Consider the following 14,424-nt stretch of genomic DNA (forward strand, 5'->3'; position numbering starts at 1 on the left):
GCTTGGTGGTTATATTTCAGATCTATTTGGAAATTGTTCTATAGAATTATATCAGGTGTGAATCTTAACGTTGTCCAACTGACCCTTTAGGTTTTAAAACTTTATGAATTTTAAAATTACTAAACACCTAACTGATATGAGATGCCTGCTTTACCGTGTACTAAAATTTCATATGCACATTAGCCTATATTTGGAATTTCTATTCTTTTCAATTGGTTTCTTTGTGTATTTCTGCATTAGTATATCGTTTTAATTATAGGGGGTTTATATATACTATATTTAGTTCTCTTATTCCTTCATTGTTTTTCTTCTTTTGAATTTTCATACATATACTTGGAAGCTTATTTTCCCACATAAACTTCTTTTCTTTTTATTGTTGAAGGAATACTTAACTTAAGATCTACCCTCCTAAGACATTTTTAAGTGCACAATATAATATTTTTAACCATAGACACAATATTGTACAGCAAATCTCTAGAATGTATTCACCTTGTATGATTAAAACTTTATATCTCTTTATATCCTTTATATACCCTTCACATATGTATATATCGTATATATTATATCCTATATATGCCTTTATATCCTTTTGTATATTGAAGAGCAAATCCCCATTTGCCCTTCAACTTAGGCCCTGACAACCACCATTCTACTCTCTGTGTCTGAGTTTGATTATTTTAGATACATCATATGAGCAAAATCATACAATATTTGTCCTTCTGTGACTGGCTAATTTTACTTATAATAATGGCAGAATTTCATTTTTAAGGGTGAATAATATTTCATTGTATGTATACACCACAGTATATCCATTCATCTATCATGGATATTTAGGTTGTTTCCACATCTTGGCCATTGTGAATAACGCTGCAATGAGCATGAGATTAGAGATATCTGTTCAATATAGTGATTTGAATTCCTCTGTATATATATTCAGAAGTGAAATTGCTGGGTTATGTTAGTTCTATTTAAAATTTTTGAGGGATCCCCATATTATTTCCATAGCTGCTGAACCATTTTATATTTCAACCACCAAGGTACAAGGATTCCAATTTCTTCACATCCTCACAAATACTTTTTATTTTCTTTTATAATGGCCAACCTAACAGGTGTAAGTGATATATCATTGTGGTTTTGATTTGGATTTCCTTGATGATAAGTTATGTTGAGCATCTTTTCACATATCTGTTGACCACGTGTATGCCTTTGGAAAAATGTCTACTCAGATGTTTTGCCCATTTTATAATTAAGTTAATTGGATTTTTTTTGTTTGTTTTTGCTATTAGTTGTAATAGTTTTTAATATATTTTGGATATTAATACATTTTTCTCTCTTTAAAAAAAAACTTTAAGTTCTGGGGTACATGTGCAGAATGTGCAGGTTTGTTACATAGGTATACATGCACCATGGTAGTTTGCTGCACCTATCAACCCGTCATCTAGGTGGTTTTTTTTTTTTTTTTTTTTTTCTCTTTTTTTGAGATGGAGTCTCACTCTGTTGCTAGGCTGGAATGCAGTGGCACGAGATTTTGGCTCACTGCAATCTCCGCCTCCTGGGTTCAAGCGATTCTCCTCATGATCTAGGTTTTATGCCCTGCATGCATTAAGTATTTGTCCTAATGCTCTCCCTCTCCTTTCCACCTACCCCCCGACAGGCCCTGGTATATGTTGTTTCCCTCCCTGTGTCCATGTTTTCTCATTGTTCATCATACATGTGCATGTGTCTTTATAGTAGAATGATTTATAATCCTTTGGGTATATACTCAGTAATGGGATTGCTAGGTCAAATGGTATTTCTGGTTGTAGATCCTTGAGGAATCGCCACACTGTTTTCCACAATGGTTTAACTAATTTACACTCCCACCAACAGTGTAAAAGCGTTCCTATTTCTCCACAGCCCCACCAACATCTATTGTTTCCTGAATTTTTAATAATCACCATTCTGACCGGCATGAGATGGTATCTCATTGTGGTTTTGATTTGCATTTCTCTAATGATCAGTGATGATGTGCTTCTTTTCTTTTGTTTGTTGGCCACATAAATGTCTTCTTTTGAGAAGTGTCTATTCATGTCCTTTGCACACTTTTTGTTGGGGTTGTTGGTTTTTTTCTTGTAAATTTGTTTAAGTTCCTAGTAGATTCTAGGTATTAGAACTTTATCAGATGGGTAGATTGCAAAAATGTTCTCCCATTCTGTAGGTTGCCTGTTCACTCTGATGCCAGTTTCCCTTGCTGTGCAGAACCTCTTTAGGTTAATTAGATCCCATTCATAAATTTTGGCTTTCATTGAAATTGCTTTTGGTGTTTTTGTCATGAAGTATTTTCCCATGCCTATGTCCTGTATGGTATTGCCTAGGTTTTCTTTTAGGGTTTTTGTGGTTTGGGGTTGTATATTTAAGTCTTTAATACATCTTGAGTTATTTTTTGTATAATACATAAGGAAAGAGTCCAGTTTCAGTGTTCTGCATATGGCTAGCCAGTTTTCCCAGCACCATTTATTGAATAGGTAATCCTTTTCCCATTGCTTGTTTTTTTCAGGTTCGTTGAAGATCAGATGGTTGTAGATGTGTGGTGTTATTTCTGAGGTCTCTGTTCTGTTCCATTGGGTCTGTATATCTGCTTTGGTACCAGTACCATGTGGTTTGGTTTACTGTAGCCTTGTAGTGTAGTTTGAAGTCAGGTAGTGTGATGCCTCCACGTTTGTTCTTTTTGCTTAGGATTGTTTTGGCTATACAGGCTCTTTTTTGGTTCCAAATGAAATTTAAAGTAATTTTTTCTAATTTGCAAAGAAAGTCACTAGCGGCTTGAAGGGAACAGCACTGAATCTACAAATTACTTTAGGCAGTATGGCCATTTTCACAGTATTGATTCTTCCTATCCATGAGCATGGAATGTTTTTCCATTTGTTTGTGTCCTTTCTTATTTCCTTGTGCAGTGGTTTGTAGTTCTCCTTAAAGAGGTGCTTCAAGTTCTTTGTAAGTTGTATTCCTAGGTATTTTATTCTCTTTGTAGCAATTGTAAATGTTAACTCTTTATCAGATATATGACTTGCAAATATTTTCTCCCACTCTGGCGGTTGCCTTTTGACTCTGTTTATTGTTTCCTTTGCTTTGCAGATGACTTCTAGTTTGATACAGTCCCAGTGTCTTTTCTTGCTTTAGTTTCTTGTTCTTTTTGTGTCATAATCAAGAAATTATTGTCTGGACCAATGCCATAAAGCTTTTCCTCTCTCTTATTCTAACATTTTCAGACTTTTAGGCTTTCTGTTTAAATCTTTAATAAATTTTTCATTGACTTTAGTGTATAATGCAAAAAAGCAGCCCAATTTCATTATTTTACATGTAGATATATGGTTTTCCCGTGGCCATTTGTTGAAGATACTATCTTTCCTCATTGTGTATTCTTAGCATCATCCTTGTCAAAGATCAATTGATAGTATAAGGGTGGGTTTATTTCTTATATCTCTGTTCTGTTCTGTTCCATTGATCCATATGTCTGTTGTTTTTTTTTTTTGCCGTTACCATACTACTTTAATTAGTGTTGCTTTGTAGTATATTTTGAAGTCAGAAATGTGATACCTCCAGCTTTGTTTTCCTTTCCCAAGATTGCTTTGGCTATTTAGGGTCTTTTATGGTTCCATATGTGTTTTAGGATTATTTTTCTATCACTGTGAAAAATGTCGTTGGTATTTTGATAGGAAACACATTGATTCTATAGATAGCTTTGGGTAGTATACGAAGTGTTAACAAAATTAAGTCTTCCTATTCATGAATACAGGATGTCTTTCCATTTATTTGTCTCTCCTTTAATTTTTTTCATCAAAGTTTTGTAATTCTCAGTGTATAAGTATTTTACCACCTGGGTAATATATTTTGGATTTCAGGTAATACATGATGTCCACTTGATGTCACTGATGTTGCTAATTTTATGATTTGGTTAAGGTAGTATTTGCTAGGTTTCTTATCTGTAAAGTTATTATTTGTTTGTTTAACTACTATATTCACGGACAGTGAGTCACTAAGATTAGTTTATTCTCAAGGGGGGTGGGAACTGCTGAACTCTACATGTATTATTTGGAATTTTTATATATGGAAGATTTGTTACTTCTCCCTCATATATTTGTTCAATCTTTTTTTATATTCATTTGATTCTGGTATATTTATTTTATCCTTTGAGTTATAATCTAATGCTGCATTATTTATTTCGCCTTTCAGGTTGGCTGCTATGTTCATTTTTTTTAGACATGGTCTCACTCTGTTGCCCAGGCTGGAGTGAAGTGGCACAATCTCAACTCACTGCAACCTCTGCCTCCCAGGTTCAAGCAATTCTCATGTCTCAGCTTCCCTATTAGCTGGGACTACAGGTATGTGCCACCATGCCTGGCTAATTTTTGTATTTTTGTGTTTTCTTGGTAGAGATCAGGGTTTCAACATGTTGGCCAGGCTGGTCTCGAAGTCCTGATCTCAAGTGATCCACCCACCTCAGCCTTCCAAATCTCCTGTTCTTTTCACCATTCTTTTGTTTTTAGAGAACTTCCTTACTTTCCGGCATTACAGATATTGCAAGCACATCATGTGTATTTCAAGCCTCAGCCCTAAAATTATTCATGTATTTAAAAAGACCTGCTTGCTTTTGTTAGAGGTTGGTATTTTCTAGATCTCTGCATTGGCCATGTTCTTTACAACTAGGGTGTCATTGTTTATAGGCCCTCTCAAGGAACAGATTTGGTTAATAAATGTATGATCACTAGCCATTGTATACACACACATATATAAAGGTGTCTCTATCTATATTCTGTGAATACATTCAGATAAACATAAGTTCATATTGATGTTTCTAACTCTAATACAGGATTCATTCTAGCCTTCTCATCTGCTTATCTATAATATCCTATTCCAACATGGAGAAATATGGTTCCAACCCTTCACCATTTATTTCACTGTTCAATCTCAGTAGGCAGAAAAAATTTCATAGTGGCTTACCTATAACCAAATGAGAAACAACCTTGCCAACCAGAGAATAATGCTTATTTGTGGTTCCTTTGATCTTTAGCCTTACAGTTTCCAGACATCATTTTGCAGAATTGTGTAATTCAGCCTCTTTTTTCCTTTCACCTCATTTTGTGTAATATGTAATACATTTGTCATATTGTAACACAGTTAGATTAATTTATCGCAATTTGCATTCAATTCTTGGGATCCCAGACATCTTGGTTGATGATGCTAGATTTTGGTTTTTAGTTTCCTTACATTTTTACTTTTAGTGTTATTGCTTTGAGATCAGAGAATGTTATTGTTATTTAACTCGTATTTATAGAAATTATATAGGTATTTTTGGTGTCCTTAAATATTTTCATGTTTTGTGATTATTCAGGGTATTTAGTCATTCATTGTGATATGTGGTTCTATGGGCACTTACAAATGCATAAATTCATGTATCTACCATTGTTGCCTCCTGGGGTTAATTTTCACAACTGTATTTTTTAAGAGATTATTCATTTTATCTATGTTTTCGAATGTACTTATATAGATTTCTGTGAAACAGATCTATCTATCTTATGTAATAATTTGTAATTGTCTTTCTTTAATAGTTATTTCCTTTACTTTTACTTAATTATTTCTTACTTTTTACTACAGTTATTTACTATACTTGTACTTTGTTTTTTTCTTGATTGAATTATTTATTAATTTTTTTGCCTATTTATTGACTGAAAAACTACCTTTTTGCCTTTATGTTTGTATTTCTACTCTTTTTTTCTGGTTTTTAGCTCATTCTTTCCTGTATTTATCGTTTATCTCAACTTTTGCCTTTTTTGTAGTCTATTTGGTTGTTCATGTATTACACATTTTGAGCAGAAAATTTTTTCAGTTATTTTATTTAGCTTTTATTTATGTAAGTATTTAAGGCTACAGATTCTCCTGTGATCACTTCTTTAGTTTTACCACAAAAATGTTCTAATTTGTAGGTTTTCAAGATCACTACTTTTAAGAAATTCTCTACATTTTATTTTAGTCATCATTTATACAAGGATTGTTTAATAATGATTTTAAAATATTACACAAAGAACGGCCATTTCATTTATGATTTTTCTTCAACTTGTATTGCTTTGAGATCGGAGAATATTATTGACATTTTCTCTTATTCCCAGAAATTATAGAGATATTTTAGAGGTTGTCATGTTTTGCAAATGTTCAGAGTATGTTTACGACATGTTATTTATTACCAAGTTATAAAATTCAAGACCTACTTTATTTGTTATATTGTTTGAGGTCACTTGACCTTTCCTGAACTGAGAGCAATGTATTGCAATCTCTAACATTTGTGGTTTTGTTTTTATTAATCGCTGATTTAAAAAATATTTTTTCTTTGTATGTTTGCTGTGCTATTTGTTGCATAGACATAGATATTGGTAATTCTTATACATCCACTATGAATTGCAGTCTTTTTTTTTTTTTTCTTTTTTTAAAATTTTTATTTTTTTTTTATTTTTTTTTTTTTCTTTTTATTATTGTTATTATTATTATTATTATACTTTAGTCTCTATGGTACATGTGCGCAACGTGCAGGTAAGTTACATATGTATACATGTGCCATGCTGGTGCGCTGCACCCACCAACTCGTCATCTAGCATTAGGTATATCTCCCAATGCTATCCCTCCCCCCTCCCCCCACCCCACAACAGTCCCCGAAGTGTGATGTTCCCCTTCCTGTCTTAATCATTATTAAATGTCATTCGTTGCCTCATTTCATGCTTTTTGTCTTGAATTGTTCTTTCTTTGTTATCAGGATCACAACCACTCTTTTCCTAATGTTTGCATTTTCCTGGTATACTGTTTCTGTCACTGCCCCCCAATCTCCTGCCCCCCACACCTTTTACAAAATCTTTTTGAATAGATTTATTTCATTTATCTACAGTAGCAATTATATGGCATGGAGCTTGAGCTGGGTTTCTCTTTGTATCCAGATCTGAATACCTTTTTCTGTTATAAGATTTAATAAGCCTATTTGTATTTGTAGTGTGACCATTGTGTTTGGGCTAAGATTTATGTACTACAGCTATGTAGATTTTGTTATATTTATTGTGTTTGATTCTGTTTTTGCTAAATTGGACATTTAATTTGGAATTTGGAGGATTTGTAGTTTTAACTAGTGATTACCTTTATATTAATGACTTTTCTATTTCTCTTGGTCTTTCTCTGTTTCTTTTCTTCCTTCTTTTCCTCTTCCTTCCTTTTATCTTTTCTTCTTCTTTTTTTTTTACTTGAATGTGTTTTTTGGTTTATTAATTTTAAATTTTTTTTATTATTACCTATTTATTATCTATGCACAGTGGCATGCTGGTAAATCTTTATCAACTGCCATCCACAGGGGTCGGGAGAGAAAAAGCTCTGGTGTGTTTATTTCAGTGACGCAAATATTCCCACTATTACCAATGGGAAGCTACCAACATGATGTCACTAAAAGCATTCAGGGAAAGAAACTCAGATTTGCATAATCACTTCTTGCAAACTCATCTGAGCCCACTCCAGTATACTACTCTGTCTGCCATATCCATTAATTCATCCTACTTTCCCTTCTTTCTGTCTTATTTCTCCCCCATTTTGGGGGCTATATTATTTCTAATTTATACAGAAAACACACAACATTTACATTTAGTCCACTTTGATTAAGACTAATTTTTAAAATTCTAAGAGTTTAACATTTATTATCAGCCTCCCTGCCCAACTTTTTTTTTTATTTTGGTAGTACCTCCAGGTAACTTGTGATGGGACCAAGCTCACCCTCTGGTAAAATCCTCAGGAAGGCTCAAGGTAGAGTGTTCCTGAGTCCTTTCATGTCTAAAACTATGTTTTTGTAGACTTTATATGATACAGATTGATCAAATGTAATAATTTTAGTTCAAGCTTTCTTGAGTGATTTGAAATTGTTGCATATTCTAATAGTGAGTTAGTTATATATCTATAGAGTCAAAATAATTATTTCTTTATTTTTACTTCTGTTACTTAAAACATTCTCAGACTTGGCTGAAATATTTCAGTTATTCCAAAGTACACAGAACTTCCAAAAGTCAAGGGAGGTTTCTTTTATTTTTGAAATTTTTTAATTACAAGTTTTACATATTAGTATTTTCCATGATTTCATTAATTTTTATTTAGTATCTCTAATTAAATATATATTGGATAACTTTTGCCTACTTTCTATAGATATCATTTTTTCTTGGCACTTTTTTTATTTAATTTTTTTACTTTTAACTACTGATTCATATACTAAATTGCTTTGAGTATTTTCTATTAAATTCATCCTTTCTTATGAATCTTTTAAGTTAAATATTTCTGAAATAATTTTATTTTTTTCTCAATTTCTTTCTTTTTTGTTCACTTGTTATCTTGATTTTTAAAAATTTTTTTGAAATGTGTTGCCTTTTATATCAGTATGTTTGTGTTTAAGCATATTTAGGTCAGGTTGGATTGTCATGCTAAAGCTTTTTCTGCTTCATAGTTGGAAGGTGAGGAAGAATGTTTTAATTTTCATGGTCTATTTTCTTCTACTACTGCTATTTATTAATATTGTCTAGTGTTCAGTACCTTTCTAAATATTTCATATTTTTCAGCACCAGCAGTAAAAGGAATGGTGTGAGATCAGGGTTTAATAGTTTCCTAACATTCAGAGGTGTGGTTTTCTGTTGGTTAAGTGAAGTGCAGTCACTATACCAAATGGACCCCTTTTATGGTTAGGGGAGGATTTATTCTTTCACAGGAATGTGATTCCTTACTGTGGTTTCCTTCTTTTTTTCTGCTAAACACTAAGCATCCTAGGATCATATTCTCCTGAAATGTTTTCATCTCTCCCTCAAAAGATTTCCTTGTTGCCAGCGGTCTTATTCATGTTTCAGACTTGTTTTCAATATTCTTAAATTTGCGTACATGTCACACTTTCTTGGGTGAGAAAGATTTCTTCTGTGTTCCATCATTGATGGATGCCCTCTTCCTCTTCACTGTCTCCTACCAGTCTTCATCTACCTTTCTGTTTTGGTGACGACTCAAGACTGCTGGGTTTTGATGTTTACTTTCTACTTATATGTGTATCAAAGTTTGTGTTGTTATTATTTTGTCTCCTACTTATGCTTTGAGCTTAGGTTATAAAGAGTTTTATTTGCTCCCCTGTTTGATATCTATATGTGGATATGTATGAATGGAATATGGGGAATATGTGTGATGAGATTGACATTTAATAGGTCTTCTTTATCACAGAGAGAACTGGAGGTACATCTCCCCCAACCTACCCCACCAATACTTACCTTTATAAATAGAAAACTATTTGGACTATGTATTTATATGATGGGATTTAATTATAAATGTGTAGTTTTTCTATAAGATTTCTGAGAAAATTAACATCAATGTAAAAGCAGAAATAAAATAGATGAGTGCTAGAACTAAGAGAACCACATTATTACAATTCTTTCAGAAAATTTCTAATATATAAGCCTCAGAATTAAACAAATCCTAATGGGCACACTCACCATTCTTCTGCCCAGTGAAACTACAATTTACATTTAAATAAAGAAAATTAACTGGGTGATAAAAGAGTTCTACTAATATACACTGGAGAGACTAGAGCTCTCCAAAAATTAGAATGATCAAAAGAAAATCAATATATTTGCAAGCATATTTGTAATTAACATAGATGTTTTAAAAAGTGGAGTTGGGAGCTGATGACTCTGAAGAAGCAGAAAACCAATTATCTGAAATAAATTTACAGCAATAACAACAAAGACATTGAAAAATGTTCTGATTCAGGTTTTCAACTAAGACTTGCATGTATAAAATTTGATCAATCATTTTTAAAAATAAATAAGCCAGGTCAAGAAAACTATTGTGAATATAAAAAGAAAATTACTAAATCCAGAAAACACAAAAAGATATTAATAACACTTTAAACTTACGATTATAACCTCACATGGACCCCCTAATAGTGCCCAGCAATTATATGACTTTTCTCTAGTGTGTTATATTTAGTCCCCTTCCAACTCTTAAGTGATTGATACAGTTTTCCCGCATCATTGAAATTAAAAAATGAAACCATCGGTTGGGCACAGTGGCTCACGCCTGTAATCCTAGCACTTTGGGAAACCGAGGCAGGTGGATCACCTGAGGTCATGAGTTGAAACCAGCCTGGCCAACATGGTGAAACCCCATCTCTACTAAAAATACAAAAATTAGCTGGGCGTGGTGGTGCACACCTGTAACCCCAGCTACCCAGGAGGATGAGGCAGGAGAATCACTGGAACCCGGGAGGCAGAGGCTGCAGTGAGCCAAGATCTCACCACTCCACTGTAGCCTGGGCAACAGAGAGAGACTCCATCTCAAAAACAAACAAAAAACAAACAAACAACAAACAAAAAAACCCCGAAACCATCACACTTGAGTTCTAAGTTCTCTCCTCCAACCAAACCTAAACCTGCATGGAATTTCACGGAGGAAGAATCTCTACTCTATGACAGGCGACTCTCTAACAGGTAATATCCCAACTCATCTCATCTTCACACACAACTTACTCTTTTTATTTCCTCTCCATTCTGGTGTAGTCAACTTTCAATATTTTGTTTATGGTTATTGCATCTATTTTTCTAGGTTTTGATTTCTGAGATTTACTTGCCAATTTTGTCATCAGATTTATGTTAGTTTCTCTTGTTGAGTTGTGGAGTTATATAGTCTAGAAAAAAGTTATTTAAAATGGAAATTATCAGAATTTGGAAAAACATAGGTAGAATTCACCTACCTCAACACACACACACACACACACACACACACACACACAAACTGTGCTTGATAATGATGATAATGATGGTGATAATTATAACTTTTACTTTCTTTTAATGTTTCTCACTATAGCTTTTGATATATTAGGTTTTCAGTTTTTCTAATTTTTAAGAGTAAAATTTAGTAGTTTATATTTATTCTAGAAAAATCATCCACTTCAACCAGTTTCAAATTTTCAACATTGAAGTGTTGATTCTAAATTTTAACTATCTTGTTTTGTGTAAATGTATCTTTTTCCTTGTTTTAATACATTCACATTTTTCTGATTATTGATACAGTTGGACTTATGCCTACAATCTTAATAAATTTTCTCTTTATCATGCTCTGCATTTTTCTTTTTTGTATCTTTTTTGCCTTTGATTTAATTAATTATACTTTGTTAAATTAAGTTTATAAACGCAGTTTTTTCTTTTTTTTTTTTTGACAGGGTCTCACTGTCACCCTGAGTGACACTGTCTCACTGAAATGTAGTGGTGTAATCACTACTCACTGCAGTCTCAACCTCCCAGGCTCAAGCAATCTTTCCACTTCAGCCTCAAGCAGTCTTTCCACCTCAGCCTCTTGGGTAGCTGGGATGACAGGTGCGTGCCTTTATGCCAGGCTAATTTTTGTATCTTTTGTAGAGACAAGAGTTTTGTCATGTTACCCAGGCTGGCCTCAAACTCCTGGGCTTAAGCCATCCACCCTCAGCCTCCCAAGGTGCTGAAATTATAGGCGTGAGTCATCACACACCTAGCAAACACAAGTATTTTTGCTAAGTATTTACTTCCTATTTGTGTTATTCTTTACCATATTTAGATATGCATACATTAATAGTTAGGAGTAGATATTTATATTCAGCATCAAAATTATTCCCCTGAAAAGGGGAAGAATGAGAACATGTTTGCATTTCCTTTGTTCTTTGACATTTATATTACCTGAGATTTGAAATTTTATATGCAAAATTTTACTTCTATATTTCATTGTTATTTCAACCTAATGTCGTGTTTAGCTTCATTGTTTGCCCGCTGTTATTTTTATACTCCTCCCCCCGCCATGCTTTTAGTAATATTTTTGGAAGGATCACTGTGGGTCTTTTCTCCTTCCTTTTAGAATGGCATTTTGGCTGGACACTGGAGATCAGACTATTCTTTGTTAAATCAGAAGAATTGTTCAACTACCCATGCTTTTATCATCAATGTTTAGTACTTTTCCTGGCATTAGAGGTTCCCTAGCAAATGTTTATTGAAAGTATTATTTGATGTTTCTGGAAGACCAGATGTTGGACTACCAGGATGCATCAAATGAATGCCACAATTAGGATCTTCCCAAGTGGAACTCTAACCTTTGAAAGGTGACACCAATCAGCATTATCCTTTGAAGTCAGACTTGTTTAAATATATCTATTTCCATATATCTATAGCTACATCTATACATTAGGGAATAGGAAATACGAAGCTGTCTAAAGGGAAAAGTTCAGAGAAATAGGGAAAGCAGTACTTTGATATAATGAGGAGAAAGAAACTAGGGACTTGCCGGAGTTTTAACTTGTCTATTTGATGAATAACCCTGTGAAAACATAAATTGACTGAAAGTGAGGAATAGGCTATGCACAGGATGAAGCAAGAAAATGAGGATACAGGATGAAGAAGACAAGCACTGATAATTTTATACAAATGAGATTAGCATTTATTTACATTTTTCACTTTTCTTCTTAGTTATTAACTTTGTAACACTTCTCATTTTCTTTACTACATAAACCATATGGTAAAGGGAAAGAAATGAATTTAATAAGAGAACTATGTTAGGGTGAAATTTAGATTTCCATTCTACAAAATGAAATTTTAATATATGTAAAGTTATTTTAAGAAAGGGAGGAGATAACTCATTCTATGAGGCCAGCATCATCCTGATATAAAAACCTGGCAGAGATACAACAAAAAAGAAAATTTAAGACCAAAATATCCTTGATGAACATCGATGCAAAAATCCTCAGCAAAATAATGGCAAACCGAATCCAGCAGCACATCAAAAAGCTTATCCACCATGATCAAGTATGCTTCATCTCGGGGTTGCAAGTTGGTCTGACATTGCAAATCAATAAATGTAATTCATCACATAAACAGAACTAAGACAAAAACCACATGATTATCTCAATAGATGCAGAAAAGGCTTTTGATAAAATTCAATATCCATTCATCTTAAAAACTCCCAATAAACTAGGTATTGAAGGAACATACCTCAAAATAATAAGAGCCATATATCACAAACCCACAGCCAACATCATACTGAATGGGTAAAATCTGGAAGGATTCCTTCCCAAATCAGCACAAGATAAGGATGCAATCTCTCACCACTCCTATTCAAAAATAGTTTTGGGTGTTCTGACCAGGGCAATCAGGCAAAAGAAAAAATAAAGGGCATCCAAATGGCATGAGAGGAAGTAAAACTATTTCTGTTTGCAGATGACATGATCTGATATCTAATAAACCTCATAGTCTCAGCCCCAAAGCTTCTTAAGCTTATAAACAACTTCAGCAAAATATCAGGATCAAAAAATTTTGCACAAAAATCAATGTGCAAAAATCACTAGCATTCCTATACATCAACAACAGTAAAGCTGAGAGCCAAATCAGAAATGAACTACATTCTCAACTGACACAAAAAGAGTAAAACACCTAGGAATACAGCTAACTAGGGAGGTGAAAGATCTCTACAAGAAGAACTACAAACCACTGCTCAAATAAATCAGAGATGACAGAAACAAATGGAAAAACATTCCATGCTCATGGATAGGAAGAATCGATATTATTAAAATGGTCAGTTATACAACCCAAAGCAATTTATAAATTCAATGCTATTTATATTAAACTGTCATTGACATTCTTCACAGAACTGCAGAAAACTATTTTAAAATTTATGTGGAAGACAAAAAGAGCCTGAATAGACAGGGCAATCCTAAGCAAAAGAACAAAGCTGGAAGTATCACTCTACCATGATTTTAAACTATCCTACAGGGCTGCAGTAACCAAAACACCATGGTACTGGTACAAAAACAGACACATAGATCAATGGAACAGAATAGAGAACCCAGAAATAAGACCACACACTTACAATGATCTGATCTTTGACAAACCTGACAAAAACATGCAATGGAGAAAAAATTCCCTATTTAATAAATGGTACTGGGATAAATGGCTAGCCATATTCAGAAAACAGAAGCTGGACCCCGTCCTTATACAATATACACAAATAACTCAATATAAATGTAAATGTAAAACCTAAAGCTGTAAAAACCTGGGAAGACAGCCCAGGCAGTGCCATTCAGGACATAGGCATGGGCAAAGATATCATGATGAAGATGCCAAAAGCAATTGTTACAAAAGCAAAAATTGACAAATGGGATGAATTAAAGAGCTTCTGCACAGCAAAATAAATTATCATAAGAGTAAACAGGCAACATACATAGAAAGACTGGTCACAAAACAGCATTTCTCTTGGTATTTTATGTGAGGTAAGACAGAATTCAAAGTAAAATTATAGGCCAGGCATGGTGGCTCATGCTTGTAATTCCAACACTTTGGGAGGCCAAGGCGGGTGGATCACTTGAGTGCAATCTATTCATCT

General features: G+C 33.5%; 1 long non-coding RNA gene across 1 annotated transcript in view; it reads left to right on the forward strand.

Moving 5' to 3' along the window:
* The first annotated feature begins 10,358 nt into the window (after positions 1-10,358).
* The window catches only part of LOC134759664 (uncharacterized), a 41,665-nt gene continuing 37,599 nt past the window's right edge, over positions 10,359-14,424 (forward strand). The window contains exons 1-2 of the long non-coding RNA XR_010136215.1: positions 10,359-10,514; positions 11,246-11,399. This is a non-coding gene — a long non-coding RNA (uncharacterized LOC134759664). The remainder of the gene's footprint in view (positions 10,515-11,245; positions 11,400-14,424) is intronic.

The sequence above is a fragment of the Pongo abelii genome, chromosome 12 (assembly GCF_028885655.2).
Source record: "Pongo abelii isolate AG06213 chromosome 12, NHGRI_mPonAbe1-v2.0_pri, whole genome shotgun sequence".
Taxonomy (NCBI): Eukaryota; Metazoa; Chordata; class Mammalia; order Primates; family Hominidae; genus Pongo; species Pongo abelii.